Source organism: Cimex lectularius, unplaced genomic scaffold (assembly GCF_000648675.2).
Source record: "Cimex lectularius strain Harlan isolate CLEC.00 unplaced genomic scaffold, Clec_2.1 scaffold234, whole genome shotgun sequence".
Taxonomy (NCBI): Eukaryota; Metazoa; Arthropoda; class Insecta; order Hemiptera; family Cimicidae; genus Cimex; species Cimex lectularius.
In genome coordinates, this window is record NW_019392804.1 from 58574 (window position 1) to 78188 (window position 19615).

Consider the following 19615-nt stretch of genomic DNA (forward strand, 5'->3'; position numbering starts at 1 on the left):
CCTCTCACATCACACATTCTCGCATAATAAGTACATTCGCGCTAATAAATACATTCACGCTAATAAATCCATTTACTCTTAACACAACGTAGATATATACAACTTCTAACATTAAATTTTTAAAAAAATGATTTCTAAAAACCAATTATTTTATTAGAAAAACGAAAATTCAAATATAGTTTGAAATTTAAAAAAGGTGAATTTGAACGCAAAACGGTTTAACTTGAAGTTAAGAAGAGTTAATATAAAATTAAAGAGGTTAATTTGAAATTAAAAAAGGTTAATTTGAAATTTAAAAAAGCTTCCAGAGGACTTGATATTCCTCCATCACCCTTTACACATGTTATACAACTAACGTAATGTTCGATATTCCGCTATCGACCCTCTCACATCACACATTGTCGCATAATAAGTACATTCGCGCTAATAAATACATTCACGCTAATAAATCCATATAGTTTGAAATTTTAAAAAAGGTGAATTTGAACTCAAAACAGTTTAACTTGAAGTTAAGAAGAGTTAATATAAAATTAAAACGGTTAATTTGAAATTTAAAAAAGCTTAATTTGAAGTTAAAAAAAAGGTTATTTTGAAATTAAAAAGATTTCATGTAAAATTAAAAAGGTTAATTTGAAATTAAAAAAAGTCAATTTGAAAGTTAAACAAGGTTAATTTGAAGTAAAAAAGGTTAACTCGAAATTTAAAAAGTTTAATTTGAAATTTAAACAAGTTTAACGAAGTTAAAAAGATTTAACTTAAAATTAAAAGTTAAAAATAGTTATGTTGAAGTTAAGAAGGGTAAATTTGAAAAAGCTATAGAGTTTAGCACGGATTGTGATAATTCAAGAGGACTTAAATCCATTTAGCTAAAAAGCCGTTAAAAATGGACTTAACTTGAATGAAAAAAGTCCCAGTATTGTGGAATCATTTCTTACGTCCTACCCCTCCTTTGTGATTAACACCCTATTTCCTTCTGTTCTGAGGAACCTCGCGATTGTCCTTGATCAGACCTTGCCCCGGAAGGTCCATATTTATCAGATTTACCGATGATTTTCCGCCCTTCATCAGTCCAATCGCGCCTACTTCTCCTCTTTAGCAAGTGTAAATTCTTAGTTTCCTCTATTATTTTTATTACGGATATGGGGTACTGTTTGTAATTTCTCTATTTGCCCCAGCTTTTGGGCCAGGACTCTATAAAGAACTCTTAAAATATCCGATGAAATTTAATTCAGCGCCTGCCAGTTAGAGAAAAGACGATCATTGGTGAAGGTGGCTGAGATGCATTGTTTCAATTCTTAAGGAGTCACATTTCCGTTATTTTGTTCAGCTTATCACTATGAACGTCAAGGAACCTGGCTTATCTAAGTGTAACTATTAAAAGGGAAAATAAACCTGAAAGCTTCTCGTCGAATGGGCAGTAACGCGAGCCCGTTCGATAGAGGGAAACAAACGCATATCGACGAGCATTTGATCCACTCGGACTTTATCGGTGAGCTTTCATTAAAAATCAACAGATAAAAAACGACTTGTACTTGACCTTTTAAGCCCAATCACGCGTTTCCAGGCTGTTGAAGGAATCCATTGGGCGAACACTTTACGTCAACTTTGCAAAAGGCCACACTTGTTGAAGAATCAATCGGTGAAGTCTTTGGTCTCCCAGGTCGAAATTTCTAAGTCGCCACCACCGCTACCTCATCTAATTGAAAAATTGGCCTTCTACCTTTAATTTAAATTTCTTCTTTTTTAATGAAATTACGCGTACTTGTTTTACTACCTGCTAGGCAATACTGTTATTTTTGGTGGTCGATTTGTCCGCGTCGTAATTCTTACTCATACCTGCTGCCATGCCTAGGTCAAATTTTAAACCTTTGGTGACACGTGCAGCCTGTTTGTGTACAACTTGTTTTACCTTACACCAAAATAGCGTTTTCATTTTTGAGTTTGGAAAGAGTGAGCGTGACAGTAAGGAAGAGAGAGAAAGAGAGAGAGAGAGAGGGTGTGTGTGTGTGTGTGTGTGTGTGTGTGTGTGTGTGTGTGTGTGTGTTTAAATGGTGAATGGTCTGTTATTTACTTCTGTTTTTTGGGGAAATTTAAAAATTATTATTTTCAAATAAATTCGGCTTATAAAAAAAAACGTGTTAAATATTTAACATAGAAGAATAGCTGTACAGCTATCACATAAAAAGTAAAATGGTTTTTCCATACAAGAGTATCGTCAACTCATTATGCTTAAGTGTTATATCAATTATCGTACTAATCAAATGTTCTTCAAAATTGAATATTACATTGTTTATAATTCATTTACGTTTTAGTGGTCAATTGACTAAGTTACATCTTTCAATTAATTATTCTTTTCATGTTGAAAATGGCAAAAAGGGGGAAGGTTCGAACGGTTGTAGGTTGAAAAGGAGAGCTTGTTTCCGTCAAATAAACCCTTTTTAGGTTTCATGGTCCGATTGAACAAATAAGTTATTTTTCAATTAATTAATCTTTAATTAAGGTTTTGGTTGGGGTAAAAAAATGGCAAAAAGGAGGGAAAATTCAAAAGGTGTGGTTGAGAGGGGAAGTTGGTGTCCTAGAGGATAGTCACGATAGCTCAAGTGGTAGAGTAACGGCGTATTTAGCCGAAGGTCGTGGGTTCGAATCCCGCTCGTGACACTGACATTTTTATCTCAATCAAGACCTTACATTGGAAAGAATAATTAATTGAAAGATTGTGTTATAATCACGTTTATCTATTAAAAGTGTATATTCGTGAGTTATAATGTTCGTTATTATTATAATGTTAAAATTAATTAAGTTAATTAGTGTTTTTTTTATTCCTCCTTGATTTTAGAAGGAATTGCGAAAAGGTCGTCTTGTTTTGACTGCGAACCGCCATTCCTGACTTTGCGATGTTTTAGATTTTTGTTTAGTCTGGGACAGCGGTACGCGATAAGTCCCACCCGGCCCTTGTGACTTATCCACCTAATAAGTTCAAGTTATCTTTCGGACATGAAAAACACGAATTTCTAATTTCAAGGGAAGAAAAACGCCAGGCCAGAGCATTAACCTTGTTTATATCAGTATTGTCCGACCGATTTGATATTTGCCACGATAAAACATCTGTTCATTTCTTAACTTTTAGGTTAAATAAATATTGTTTAACGATAAAGTTAAAAAAATTCCGATACCAATGATCTATTTTGCCCCTTATGCAGAGAAATGTTAGAAATGTTGCTCGATGTGTCCAACATTGTCTTCTGTACTGGCTCTTTACAGAGGAAGTGTAGGCATGCCGCCGTATTTAAGAACGGTTCTCGGGTAAAGTAGCGAGTTTGTGGGTCCGTTTTTCCGCTTTTTCGAGGGCGTGGGTTTTTTTATAGCATATAGAAGTAAATATAAATAAGTTTTATGTGTTTTGGTTGAGTGCGTGTATTTATTAGTGTGAGTAGTGAGGGGCTGATGGTGAAATATAACGTCCCCATCGCCCCTTCAACAGTGTGTGTTTAGAGTTGATGGCGAAATATTTATAAAAGTACCCTCATCATCGACCCTAATTTAGATTAGATTACTAATATTGTATGTAGGTCGATGAGGAATTATCGAGTAATCGGAATGAGTGCAATGTACATAGGTGTGAATGTATTTATTTGCGCGAAGTTATTTTCAGGCTACAGTTTTGTATGCGTTGGGTCGAATGAAACTACCTCCGTTCGTGGGAAGCGACGAAATCCTGGGAATGCTTACGGGGGATACTAGCGTACCCTCGGATCAGCACATCGGGGAATGGCAACCCTTCAGAGTGAAAGCCCAATGATCGGTTTGATTGTAAATTTACTACATTATTAATCTATGATTAGTAAGTTTAAAGTCCCTTTGAATAATTAACATTGAATGTATTTGCAAATCTATTATGTTTAGTGGTCTGATTGACCAAATTACGTCTTTCAATTAATTATTCTTTTTATGTAAGGTCTTGGTTAAAATGAAAAAGCTAGTGCCACTAGCGGGATTCGAATCCACGACCTTCGGCTCCGTTTCGAACTAGTGGCACTAGCTTTTTCATTTCAACCAAGACCTTACATAAAAAGAATAATTAATGGAAAGATGTATTTACAAAGATTCAAGGCTGATAAGGCTATACGATACGGCTATTTCCAAATATATTGACATGTAAAATTAAAATATTTTATGGAGAATTAAACTAAAAAGAAAAAATTAAAAATCAATGTGCGGAAGAGTCTTGGTTAGTGGAGTGAGGAAGGGAATTCCATTGGTTGGAGGCTTTCAAGTTTATCTTTAAGCTGCCCAGTAAGTCCCGCGTCTGTAATCAAATTAATGGAGGAAACTAAAAATGTACACGTACTAAAGGGAAGAAGTAGCGATTGGATAGATGAAAAGGTTAAAAGCATCGGGAAATCTGCTAAATATGGGGCTTCCAGGATAAGGTCGTCATCAAGGGCAATCCCACCCCCTTGTAGGCAAATCTGACTCGGTTCTTTCACTGGTTATGAATCTATCATATAATTGTTTTACATCAAATTTGTTTTTGGAATCTGTATGAGCTTTTTCTAGCTTCTCCTTCTTTTATGATTCCAATTGTCTTGTCAAAGTAGTTAAACTCATTTTTGAATTGCAGCACTTATTATAGAATCATGGACCTACTATTTCTGTTTCTTGGTAAATAGGCAGTTTTGAGGTGTTGGCTTTGAGATTGCAGACAATATTAGATAGGTTTTTTTTAGTTTGTCGGCCAAGTTCCTCAAGTTCTTCTTGAGTCTTAAGGTCTTTTTGATTTGGATAGCCTCGCTGTTTTGTGTTGTTTTCCGAATCTTACGTTTGATCTTTGATAAATAATACAAAACTTGGAACAGGCTAAAATGATCGGAAATGAATGAGTATGCTGCACGGTAGGGATTTTAAACCTTTATGAGCCGACAAATTTTCTGATTATAGACACACGTGTCCGAGTTGATGGGTTTTTAAGTTATATTCTCCGCGATAAGAATTTCTGCCGGGCTGTGAATCAATGAGGCAGTTTTAGACGTCCTTTTATCAGTGGGGTCGATGTAGTCTTTCTTTTTGGAATGGTTATCTTTCAATGATTCAAAGATTCCCCTTTGACCAAATACGTTGTGTTCGCACAAGTCAACTTGTCGGACGACGATGAGTCACGATTCCGCGTCGGTTCGATCCTCGCCTGTCGTGATTTTCCATCGTATCGTCTCGGGGGAGGGGGGTGGAAGGAAGATCATGATTTTTCAGCCTAATAATCGGCGCGATTGGTCATTTCCGAGTGAATTAGACGATTCTCTATTTTTGGTGGACCGTTTTTCGGCCCGTTGAGAATTTCGAGATCCCGGAATCGACCCTTTTATCCATTTAAAAAGAATAGAGAAAGTTATTTTGGATTTAAGATAAACGAATTACACGACTCAAAAACTACAAACATTACGAATCTCTCTTTCCCTATTTTTTCCCCTCTCATTTCATTCTAAATCGTTCAACCGTATTTTTAATATGATTTGAACCTGAATTATCTAATCGTTAAAATCGAATTGCCCCAAGATAAAACTAAACGACAGAGATTTTTCTACTTTTTACTCTTTAAATTGTCACCAAGATTTTAAACTATTTTATTACTTGTCCATACCAAATCGTCTTCGATTACAAACTCCCAAGTTTTGGTCAAATAGAAACCTTGAAAATCTCTTTGTTCTCATTTTTCATTTTAATTACTTAATCTTTTTATGTAAGGTTTTGGTTGAAATGAAACAGTTAGTGTCACGAGGGGGATTCGAACCCACGACCTTCGGCTAAATACGCCGCTGCTCTAATCACTTGAGCTAACGTGACTTCGATCACTCGTGTAATCAGGATTCGATTTTTGGCGACATATGACACTAACTTTTCATTTCAATCAAAACCTTACATAAAACGAAGTAAATGAAAGAAGTAATTTGGTCAATAGACCACTATCTATAACGGATTTAATAAGTAAAACGAAGTATAGCTTCACTAACAGCTCCCCGTAGCCACTTCATATGCCGTCTGAAAATAGTTAAAAAAGTTAGTGTCATATGTCGCCGAGAATGGAATCCTGTTTACACATTTGAAAAATGGCAAAAAGAGGGAAAATTCGAATGTTTGTGGGTTGAGATGGGATGCTGGTGTCCGGTGGATCGAAGTCACGATAGCTCAAGTGGTAGAGCACCGGCGTATTTAGCCGAAGGTCGTGGGTTCGAATCCCGCTCGTGACACTAACTTTTTCATTTCAACCAAAACCTTACATAAAAACATTAAATGATTGAAAGAAGTAATTTAGTCAATAGACCGCTAATTATAATGGACTTAATTTTAATTCTCAATTTTATTTATTTTTTTTAACACCAGGCCGTTCAAAAAATAAATACGTTCCGCCAGTGACTTTAATAAATGCTTGAACATTTTTTACACCCAATTATCAGTGTTGAAAAGCATTTTCTATTGTGCTGTCACGCTTTTCTTTCGAGTACACGTGAGAATCTTTCTCCAGTACGACGAGTTTGAGGACGGGAGAGAAAAATATGACCAAAAACGCCTTCCAAATGGGGAAAATTAAAAAGAAAAATTGATCTTTTCCCTAAGAAGCTCGTGTGTTGCAAATTCAGGTAGATGTGGCAGTTTAAGTCAATTTTTTATATGTGAAAAAAAATCAGAAGTCAATTTGAACGTAAATATGCAGTTCCATCGTTCCGCTTTATCAAGACTTTGAAGCTTAACACTTCTTCCCCTACATTGGCTCAGGGCAACACCAAATTTAGCGAATTCGCTAAAGGTTAGCTAATTCCATGAGTTTAAGACGAATGCAGTGTTTTTCCTTCAATGCTTCATCCCGTGTATTGGCAGCATTGATTTTTTTGGCGGTAGTCTAAAATCTACGTTTTAAATTTTTCACATGGAGTTTTTAATTTAACCCTTTCTTGCCCAAAGTTGCTTCAGAGCAAGGCCTACTTGAGCAATTTTGTTTAAGGTTAGCTGGAAATCTTGCGAGTTTAGAGCGGGCACAGTGTTGTTCCTCCTTTTTTCTGCAATTGGCAACACTGATTTATTTGGCGCCAATCTAAACTCACAGTCAGTTTAGGCAAAATTGCTAAAGTACGTCTTGCTCTAAGACAACATAGGGCCATAAAGGGTTAAATTAATTATAGAAAATGTTAAAAAAATTGACCGTCTATTCGCACGTAGAAATTTGCAAAAAATTGAAATGGTTTCAATTGTATTGAAAATTTTGAACTTATAGCTCACGATTGACACATGAGCTGTGTATTCTTCTCAATGGCCAAGCCAAAGGTTTCTACAAATATAAGTCTCACGAATCAAAATTTGTACAAGTTTTCCCCAATTTTTTACTATATCGATCTTAATTGGTTTCCAAATTTGAGTGATTTTTAGTGTTGATACGGAAAAACGCGTGGGAATCTGACAGTAAACGTTTTTTCTCTCCTTTTAGCTCTTGTCCAATCGACATCCTTCATACCCTTGAGTCGTAAACATCGGAAATATTCTCCGGTCCGTTTCAGTCGTAAACGTTAATTTTGTCATGGCTAAGCTTGAGAGATTCTTGGCATGGATCCGCTGGAAAAAAGGTCCGTCGCCTCAAGTTATTTCTGGAGTTGAGTTCTCCTCTCCTGCATGGACTCCGTCTGCATCCTGTTGAATCAAAAAATTTCAAAAAGTTTTTATTTTTTGCGAACACTTACCGTCTATGCGTACGGACAGACTTATCGCCCGCGCCGTCCATACTCATGTCAGATTATCTCGTTCAAAAAAGGAAAATTGTTAGATTTCAAAAGAAAAAAAATAGGAGATGAACCGACCGATAAATTTTATCTCATCACAATGTTGATAACAAAATATACCTACATTTATACGACTGATTGTATATATTATTAGTTATTATTGTTAGAATAATAACAAACATTATCATTAACGATTATTTAGAGATCGTGAGATCCGGTCTGGTGTGATGCAGGCTTAGAAAAACATTTTCTTTGTCGTGCCAACGTTTCGCTCATCATTGAAATCATCTTCAGAGCTTGGGATTTGTAAACATTGGTTAAATTATACAAATACTGTATTATTTCTTCGGGGTCTGGGATTTATAAACATTGTTTAATTATACAAATACATGTATGTTTATAAATCCCAGGACCTGAAGATGACCTGAATAAAGATCGAAACGTAAACGTTTTTCTAAAAATAAATCACACCAGACAGCATCTCACGATCTCTAAATAAACATTAATTAATAGTCACTAAATATCATACATTAACATTAACATTTAACTCTATTAAAATAATATTCAACAATATTATTTTCATTTTTTCTTGCACTTACATACACTTACAGCCTTGTCAAACTAAAAATTCTCTCTCTCTCTCTCTCTCTCTCTCTCTCTCTCTCTCTCTCTCTCTCACACACCCTCTCTCCCTTTCCCTCTCCCTCTCCCTCCCTCACTCCCTCCCTCCCTCACTCCTTCTCCCTCTCCCTCTCCCTCTCTCTAATCCTCTCAAAGTAATCTTAACATTGCGATTATGTTTGTGACAATACTTTAATCACAGACGTAACACTATTTAATGTCATTCGGGCCTCAGTTGTGGGTCCATTAAACAATAATTCGAAAGTTGAGCGAAAACGGTATATTTTCGAATTTCTAATAGCACGGTGGAAAAAAAAATAATATCACACTAAGTTCCAAGGATCATATTGAGAAATCTAACACAGTACACAGTACGTGAACACGTTGTTGAACGTGACCCGCGTTCAAATGCTTTGGGCTTAAGAGAAATAATACTTTTTTTAATTCAAAATAATAACCGCTACTTTGTATTTGGACTGTTAAAAAAACAACATATTTGTAGTTTGAAGACCTAACTGTATTTTTCACAATTTTGTAAAATTGTAAAAAGTTGTTGTTGTTTTTCATATATATATTACACAGGGCGGGCGACCAGGACCCGAGGGGTTAAAAGCCTGAGTAGGCCCGTACCCCATTGTTTTTCATATAGAACCGTTGTTCAGAATTAAACCAATTAAAAGTAACTGTTTAGTAATTTATTTATATAAAATGAGATGACATTTTTATTTACTAGGCTAACGAAACTATAACTGTGTATATTACTCAATTTAGGTCTCCTCTTGACCAGGACTTGTATACGCCTACATTCAGGTCTTGGAAGTTGGAGGAGCAATGGTTCTTCCAACGGTTTTGCTTCTTTTACACCTTTTACAGCCAGAAGAATACTGAATTAAAATCGTTACTAATCTCCGAGAACGGCCCTTTTACTTTTTGTGGGATTCGGTGTTTGAATTTTCATGAGTCATCTGAGCATGAGTCAACTCTCATGGTTTCCTGACCGAGAGTAAGACAGGATGATTTGTTTTCGATTCGACAGTCACTCTTGTATATCATCTTGCCGTTTAAAGAAGATGAACTTCAAAATAAAGGTGAATACAATCATAATCGGCTTTTATTGGACATTTATTTTATTTATTCATTTTTGAATGAATACGCTTTCCGTTCTCTATTGGCCCTTCGTTGTGCTCTTGCTGGAAAAATACGCCGAGTTGAGCGCCTCGGAAAAACGGTGGCGGTTGTGACGAGGATTCGTCTTTACCCGATTAAGAATAGGCCATACGCGCCTGACACACACACGGGTAAGCTCCTGGGTCATAGCCAGAGCAGGTGCCCCTTGTGCAAAAAAATTGCTCAATGTTTCCCACATTATAGAAGCTTGTCATGACTTGGCTCCTTAAAGAGAGCGCGTTAGCATGTCGTTGAATTTAAGAATGGTTCTCGGGCACAGTAACAAGTTTTTGGTTCTCCTGTTCCGCTTTTTGTAGGACGTGGATTTTTTTTATTGAATACTTTTACTTGAGTGCGTGTATTTATTAGTGTGAGTGGTGAGTAGCCGACGGGAAATACAGCGTGTCTTTTTTAGATGTCCCGGCTTAATTTCTCTTGAACTAATGACGCTTTCTCAAAAAAAAGTGTTCATATTTTTTAGTCTAGTTTCAAATGTTTACCTTTTTTTGAAGACAAATTATACAGGGTTCCTCAGGCCCAGTTCAACTTCAAAATTTCATATACAACGATATACATCTTGACACATCATTTTAAAAGATTTTTTATGGTTCAATCGGATTTAAATTGGTCAAAAAATGACAACGTTAGCTTTTTCTTTGTTGCAGAGGAACAATTTACATAGTGTTGGTAAAGCCTGCCTCAAAAAATTGAGGAACTGAGCACCATTTAAATTATGTTCGTAGAACTAAGGTCCACTTAATTTATTTCCTAGAAGTCCACACCATTCGTTGATATTGTGAACCACCTGATGGTTCAGTATGCCATTAGAGATAAATGTGGGTTCATCAGTCTATACGATGTATGGAAGAACGTTTTCTTCAGCCTCCCAAATCGACATTGTGCAAGGAATGCTTGTTATGTTTGACATTAACAGAGTCCCGAAGTCCCTGGACAGGATGAGAGCCTTACGGCTTAAAATTGTAAGTCCGGAGTACAATTGAAAAACCTAGAACCCTTCCATCATTTCGGAGAGTGGAATTCGGATTTTCGCTAACATACAGTAAAATTCACTATTTTTCGTGATCCACTTGACCAATTAATATCATATAATTAATCAAGGTTTTAAGTTGAGATAAAAAAGTCAGTGTCACGAGCGGGATTCGAACACACGACCTTCGACTAAATACGCCGCTGCTCTACCAGGTCGTGGTTCGAATCCCGCTCGTGGCACTAACTTTTTCATTTCAACCAAAACCTTACTTAAAAAGATTAATTAATTGAAAGAAGTAATTTAGTCAATAGACCACTAAATATAATGGATTTAATAATAAAAAAGACGTAAAAAGAAAGAAAAATGAATCAAAACACATATTAAAAGAGACAATAAACAGCGAACAACTAAAGCAGAAAAAATGGGCAAAATATCATTAAACACAGACCAAAGAAAAAAAATAACGGAGAAGTAAAATCCAACTTGAACTTAATAAAAAAAATAACAAAAAGAAACAAAATTAAATAAAACCCATAAATAAGAGACAATAAACTTAGGAACAACCACAGCAAAAAAATTGGACAAAATATCTACACTGAACACAGACAAAAGAAAAAAATAACAACAATACAAATACTGTAAAACCCAACTTTAACTCAATAAAAAAGCACAAAAAAAAAATTAAACGCAATAATCCAACAAAACGCATAAAAAAGAGAACAGGGAATAACCAAAGCAGAAAAATTACGTTCAATTTGCCTTTTGTATAAATACAATATATTAATACAATACAATTATATTATTCTTGTGAGCTGTGACTTAGACTTTCTCCTCGCAAATAAATGACTTTTTTGCGATCTGAAGAAACCACCAAATCCACTTTTCCTCCGGCAATGTTTTTCTTTTTTGCCTCTTTACTCGAGTAGGGAACACGTTCAAAAAACAATTTTCCTTTTTTCAGTGAGTAATATTTTCAAATTTGTGATGTCACAAGATGGCTAAATAGGCCGCTACTCTACCACTTGAGCTATCGTGACTTCGATCCCCTCGGGCACTAACTTCCCATCTCAACCGCACCTTTTGAATTATCCCTCCTTTTTGCCATTTTTCAAATGTCTTTTAACTTGTCGCCGAGAATCAAATCGATTACACGACATTTGAAAAATGGCATAAAGGAGGGAAAATTCAAAAGGTGCGGTTGAGATGGGAAGTTAGTGCCCGAGCGGATCGAAGTCATGATAGCTCAAGTGGTAGAGTAGCGGTATCAAGCCGAAGGTCGTGGGTTCGAATCCCGCTCGTGACACTGACTTTTTTATCTCAACTTAAAACCTTGATTAATTGTATGATACAGTAAAATATTCAGCTCCTCGTCGAAATCCCAGTTTCTTGGTGATGGAACGGCAACTGATCCGTATCTCCTCATATTGCGAGCAACACGAATAAACCTTTTGTGGTTTACTCTGAGGCGATCAGGAAATTTCTGAGAGTACTACTCGACTGCACGACGCGCAATTCCACCACTATCAACAAATCAGTCGTACATAATAGCAACCCGCTGTTGATCGGAAAAATGTGCTCTTCGGTTCATTTTGAACGGAATACTGAGAATGTAACGAATTATTGTAAAATTTCTCTACTTCCAGGAATTAAGATTTTCTCTCATAATGCGAGTTTGACAAACAATGATAGAATGTAATAAAGTCAATAACTGTTTGTTTAGTGAAGAAGCAAAATTATGGAATTAACAACGAAACAAACGAAATGTTTTTTGTTTTTTTACTTTTTGCCGTAACTTTGTCATTTTTTGACCAATTTAAAATCCGATTACACCATTGTTTTCAGTGTAAAATATCCTTGACAGGATGTATATTGTTGTATATGAAATTTTGAAGTTGAACTGGGCCTGAGGAACCCTGTATAATTTTTCTCCAAAAAAGGTAAAAATTCGAAACTAGACTAAAAAATGTTACGTTATATGTTAATACACGTTTTTTTAATCGCGTCATTGGTTCAAGAAAAATTCAGTCGGCCCATCTAAAAAGGACACCCTGTATAGTGCCTCCATCGCCCCTCCAGCTGTGTGTTGTTTAGGGTCGATGGCGGGATATTTATAAAAGTACCCTTATCGACCCTAATTTTGATTAAATTATTAATATTGTGTGTAGGTCGATGAGGGATTATCGATTAATCGGAATGAGTGCAATGTACATAGGTGTGAATGTATTTATATGCGCGATGTTAGTTAGATTTAGGCTAGAGTTGTGCATGCGTTGGGTGTTGAAATTGCCTTAGCTGTCTCATGAAACGAAGTCCGTTGGTTGGGAAACGAGCTCGTGGGCATCCTTAAGGGGGATACTAGCGACCCAGTAGCATAACCGGGGATAGGTGACTCCCCTCAAGGTCAGCACATCGGTGACAACTCTTCGGGGTGAAAGTCCAAATAAGTTTTCCTGCTTAGGTAAGCATGCACATCATTTTGGTTTAGTAAATCAACTTGGCTCCATCGGAAAAAGATCCTTGAATAAAAACAACACAGATTTGGCTCGGAAAAAATTAAGTATTATTTTTAAGAAATCTTGCACTGCACCTCGAAATGAGTCGGCGACCAAAAACTAGGATTTTTCAGCAAGATATTATACAGTAAGATATTTCGAAGGGGGAGAAGTTTTAATGCAACGGAACTAGCTGTGAACATTGATAACGAACAATCACAAATATACGACCGGAATTACCCGGATAAAAAAAAAACCATCCCTTTTTTTCCTCGACATATTTTTTCCTATTGTACGATTATGCACCTCGTTAAATAAAAGGCGTCGAGTAATTTTAATCATTCACGTAGGTCAGGTCTAAACGAACATTACGCAGTTAGGAAAACAAACACGCAAGGACCTTCTAATGAATCATACATCCTTAATGATTATTTTGTATGCCAGCCGATATAAATCTACCTTCGGGGAAGAGTCTTTCACGCACTGTGATTTCAGGAATAATTTAAACGGAAAAGCTCTTTTATGAGCCACCTGTTCCTTTTTTAATTTTTTTTTTTTTTTAATTGCTACTAACCGGTTGCAGCAGAATGAATTAAATCAGGTTGTCCTAGGTAGGCTCAATAGTCAGATGTAATGAATAATGTTTCAAAACATAAGAGTCGTGATGGTTTAGCGAACATTCGTGCCTACAGCCTCCAGAACAAATCCTGCAAAAAAGCATCATTTTCAAAGTAAATTAGAACTTGTAAGCAACAAAATTAATATAAAACGAAATTTACAAACTTTGACCACTGAGAAATTTTGCAAGACCTCAAATTACTCTATTAACACCTTGATACACGACAAATTTTTAATTTTTGCAATAAAATATTAAAAGATTCAGTTATAAAAGTTTCTTAGGGTTGATTAATTTTGAGAGCATGACACGAATAATAAATAGATTAACGCTGGTCGTTCCACTATGCTGTGCCATGCTTGCCAGATTTGGGGGTATAAGAGATATGAGATGATAGTAATGGTACCCGTCAAATATGCTGTCGTTAGAGATTGGGGTTGACATATATTTATTTTTTCCTTAAAAGATACACTTCTCGTTTGTTTTTAAATGCATGAACTTGGCATCATTTCCTCTATCCAGCATTACAGCTATAGAAGTGGTTATTGGTTTTCATAATGGAACACGTTGGCTCATGATTATGGTTGGGTTTTCACGTTTAGAAATGATAATATAAATGACTGGCCAGGCCTATCTGTAATCATCCTAAGTCGAATTATGGAATCGTGTCTAAGAAAAGCCTCATTCTTGACCAACGTTTCTTCCTTAATAAGAATTGTACCATTCCATTGGGTTTTAAAACCATAAGACCTTCAGTCCATCTAATAAATAAAAGTTATTTAAACAAAATGAGGAAAAAAGGCAATTGAGGCAGAGAAAAAGAGAACGCTGATCTTATATGACTGCTACGAATAAACGATAAGGTATAAAGGAGGGCGAATTTTTCTCCCCCGTCTAAAAATACTTTGGTTATCAATTGAATTCTGCCGTTTGGCCTGATTGTCCAATTTTCTCCGATTCCCGAAATCGCCCGTGAAAAGAGGACAGAAAAGATATCATCAAGAGGAGCCCTAATTTTCTAATTTTCCGCCGATCTCGATAGATGGCGAAGAGACACGTTCGTTATAGGGTTATCTTATGTACCCAATCAAGTTGGGTATTGTTTTCTTTTTATAAAATTGAACTATATGCTTGTAATGTGCTAGCTGTCTCCCTAGGCAAATAAAAAAAAAAAAAAAAATCCATCCATTATAAATTATTGGGTCTTAACTGCTATTCTTCGTATTTGGATATTTTTGCCCATTTTTATAAATTGTGGTGCCATGTGTTTAAGTTAATCGACCAAATTGTTCATAAACTTCCAAACATACAAACCGCACATATGTTGAAAATTTTCCGGGCTTCTTTTGAAAAACTTAGATACCAAACACGTATACAGAAGAATAAACGGTTCTATCAACAAGTGTAAACAGATGTTTCTCGTGTATAGAAAAACTAAACGATCATGTAAAATGTATAAACACAGTGTTTGCGCATAAAAAATTAACCTGCCTGACAAAAAAAAATGTAAAAAGAGGCTGAAACATTGTCATGTGTACAGAAAAATTAAACTAAAAAAATGAAAATATATGCCTTCGTGCATAAAAAAAAGATTCTATCTGGTAAAAAAACTGTTAAAGAGGCTCAAGCACTGTCATGTATACAGACGTCCCTGTAAAAACGTCAGACTTATGTTGACTTTTTTCATCGTTCAATTTTTCAGTATACACGACAGTGTGTTAGCCTTTTTAACACTTTTTCTACTAGATCGTTTAATTTTTCTGTAAAACTTATACAGAAGAATAAACGGTTCTGTGAAAAAGTGTAAACAGAGGTTTTTCGTGTTTAGAAAAACTAAACGATCATGTAAAATGTATAAACACAGGACATTGTTTGCGCATAAAAAATTAACCTGCCTGACAAAAAAAAATGTAAAAAGAGGCTGAAACATTGTCATGTGTACAGAAAAATTAACTAAAAAAATGAAAATATATGCCTTCGTGCATAAAAAAAAAGATTCTATCTGGTAAAAAAACTGTTAAAGAGGCTCAAGCACTGTCATGTATACAGACGTCCCTGTAAAAACGTCAGACTTATGTTGACTTTTTTCATCGTTCAATTTTTCAGTATACACGACAGTGTGTTAGCCTTTTTAACACTTTTTCTACTAGATCGTTTAATTTTTCTGTAAAACTTATACAGAAGAATAAACGGTTCTGTGAAAAAGCGTAAACGGAGGTTTTTCGTGTCTAGAAAAACTAAACGATCATGTAAAATGTATAAACAAAGGCCAGTTGCGTATAAAAAATTAACCTCTTGACAAAAAAAGTTAAAAGAATCTGAAACACTGTCATGTGTACAGAAAAATTAAACTAAAAAATGAAAATATAGGCCTGTCTTAATTAGAAAAAAAAATTCTATCTGGTAAAAAAACTATTTAAAGAGGCCTCAAACTCTGTCATGTATACAGACGTCCCTGTAAAAACGTCAGACCTATGTTGACTTTTTTCATCGTTCAATTTTTCAGTATACATGACCGTGTCTTAGCCATTTTAACACTTTTTCTACTAGATCATTTAATTTTTCTGTAAAAAAAATAAACAAACTTGTCTTGAATAAAAAATTAACCTATATGAAAAAATGTTTCAAGAGGATAAAACACAGTAATACATGCAAAAATAAAATTAACGACCCAGTAAAAATGGTCAATGGAGACAAGTCGTGTATTAACAAAAATTATTCGATAGGAGAAATTTACAGATTCTGTTATCTGTAAAAAATCAACAATCAAATACATTTGGATTATTAATTATCATAAAATAAGTTATATTGTCGGTCCCAGTCGCCTATAGAGCCCTCATTTATGCACTTTTCATTACATGACGCCTCATTTACAGAATTTACTAAAACCTGCGAACTTGACAAACTACACGTCTGCTATAGACTCGCGATGAAAAATTCCCCGTCTTATTAAAAACGTTTCTAGCAAACACCTATTAATTGCTCAAATATACAGTGCATTAACGTTGGGTTTACACCGCCAATGGAGAGATAAGGAGTTATTCAAACATTAAATAAAATTACGGCAGACTTCACCAATGAACGTGTCGAAATACGGAAACGAGTCTGATCGAAGCAGCGAGAATTGGCGGACCGGGATGATCGGGGACGACCGAAGGTCGAATGCGCTAAGAGTTAAAATCTGAAGAAGGAGCTGGTAACATGGCCATGGGAGAGTTTACATTTTTCGCCTGCTAAGTTTATTTAAGCTCAACCCTGAAACATCGAATAATGGCTCTATTTACTTATCAAATATCGTTATTTTTATTGCATTTCCCCTCCATCAATAATATTGTACTATCCGACCATCACTTTCCTTGGCAGTATGGTGTGGTTTGCTCGCCCTTATCTAACCACTGACCACACCTGATGCGATTATAGTGCTCACCCACTTTTCATCGAGGGAGAGCACCAAAGGTTCATTCTGTTGCGCAACAAGAGTAAAGTGCGAGTTTCGTATTTACTCGTGAGTTCATGCGGTTATTCGACCACGTTACGCCGTTATGCAGCTTTGAAGGTCGATCCTGCTAATTTCACTCTGATAAAAATGAACAAGTATAACTAATGTGTGTACAGGTACAAAGAAATAAATGTAAAACGCACGCCTGTCGTGTATACAAAACAATTAAACGATATGTAAGCAAACACATTTTAAAAGTGGCTACAATGTTTCCATCTAATAAGAAAAATTAAACGATACAGTAATCTTAAAAACAGAGGCCTATCATTTACAAAAATAATTAACCTCGTGTATGGAAAAAAAATTGAACGATCCGGTAACAAGTCTTTGAAGGGACTAACTTTTTTTAAAGAAAACAAAAAGATGTTTGAATACTGTCCTGCACGTGGGAAAATTCAACGAACCGGTAAAAAGTGACTAAAGAGGCATCTCTATTATATAAAAAATTTAAAGAGGATTTAATACCGTCTTGCACGTGGCAAAATTAAACGACTCGATAAAAAGTGTCTGAAGAGGCATCTCTTTTATAGAAAAAAATTAAAAGAGGATTGAATACCGTCTTGCACGTGGCAAAATTAAACGACTCGATAAAAAGTGTCTGAAGAGGCATCTCTTTTATAGAAAAAATTAAAAGAGGATTGAATACCGTCCTGCACGTGGCAAAATTAAACGACTCGGTAAAAAGTGTCTGAAGAGGCATCTCTTTTATATAAAAAATTAAAAAAGGATTGAATACCGTCCTGCAAGTGGCAAAATTAAACGACTCGATAAAAAGTGTCTAAACAAGCTTCTCTTTTATAGAAAAAATAAAAGAGGGTTGAATACTGTCCTGCACATTGCAAAATTAAACGACTCTGTAAAAAGTTGGAACATCAGATGCCTGTCGTGTATAAAAACATTTCAACGATTTGTAAAAAATTGAAGAGGCTAAACATCTGCCATGTAAACTGCTCGAAAATGCATAGGGATATTTATAACTTATTGTTAATCTTTTAATTTTAATTAAATTAACCGACATATTTTTGTTAGTTGGATACAACCGGTTAATTTAATTAAAATTAATATAATAGCAATAAATTACAAATATCCCTATCCATTTGTATGAAGATTATAAAGATAAATTAAACGATCTTAATATAAACAGTGCTCTGAAGTATGTAAAAAAATGAAACGATTTGTACAAAAAAATGTAAACAAGCTAATGCACTGTCAATAATAAAGAAAAATTAAACGATTTTGCAAAAACACGTAGAGGTCTGTTTTGTATAAAAATATTTGAAAGATTATTCAAAAAAGCTAAAAAAAAAAAAAATAGTGTATAAAGAGAAATTAAACGATCTTGCAAAAATAAAATAAATAAAGGCCTGCCATGTGTAAAAATACATTTGAACTATTTGAAAAAAATTAAAGAGGTTAAAACACTGTTATGGATACAGAGAAATTGAACGAACTTGCAAAAATAATAAAAACAGAGGCTTGTCACGTATAAAAATATATTTGAACGATTTGTAAAAAATTTAAAGAGGCTAAAATACTATCATGCACAAAAAGAAATTAAACGATCTCGCAAAAATAATATAACGAGAGGCCTGCCATGTATAAAATTAATAAAATATATTATTTTTATCGGTCTCCAGTCGCCCATAGACTCCTGCCCCCATTTATTCTTTCATTTCATGAAAACCCGTTTATAAAATTTACTTGCGTTACATCCATAAGAAGATAAAAACAAAATAACTTAAAAGACACTTCTCCAGACAGGTGTCTTATTTGGTGTCTGCCTCTTCTCATTCGTGAAATTAGTTTTGCCTGAACAATTCTTATATAAAGGCCAACACTGAATAAATATTTGCCTTTTTAAAGCCGGGTCTTTCTAATTTGGACCCACAAGGCACTAGAAGGTCGATGTGGAGAAGCACGTATTTTTCTTCCGCCTTCTGCTCCCTATAAGAAAGGCGCTTATCAAAGTTCCTGACTTTGAGAAAACACATCTAGCACTTAAAACTCTCATATATAGGGAAATGAATTGTATGGAGCAATTTATTTTTATATGTCTGAATGGACATGCTTAAAATTCTAAATACCAAATTAGGGACCAGTGATGTTGAATTAACACTAAAAATTTAATAATCATTTAATAATCAACGACTATGATTTTTAGAAGGTGTGGATCTTTCCATCGATAGATCTAAACTATGTGCAAGTTTCTGCAGCCTTTTTCGTTTTAAGAGGGCAGATGCTGACTGTGATTTTATGACAGATCAGTGCTCAAAATGCTCAAAAAGAAAAGTATTTTATTTCAAATACTTATATGTCGTACTATTACTTCAGTTTTTAATCCTTTAAAAAAAGGTTTGATTTTCAAATTAAAAAAAGATAAAAAGGGTTTATTTGAAATTTAAAAAAATTAATTTGAAGTTAAAAATGAATAATTTAACATTAAAAATGGTTTATTAAAGTAAAAAA

At 34.9% G+C, this 19615-nt stretch overlaps 1 protein-coding gene and 1 non-coding gene across 2 annotated transcripts in view; both read left to right on the forward strand.

Annotated features, from left to right (window-relative positions):
- The window catches only part of LOC106664766 (transcription factor SOX-4-like), a 100809-nt gene that overhangs the window by 14547 nt on the left and 66647 nt on the right, over positions 1-19615 (forward strand). The window lies entirely within an intron of this gene.
- Trnastop-uca lies at positions 11775-11845 on the forward strand. The gene has a single exon. It is a non-coding gene; the product is annotated as a tRNA-Sec (tRNA).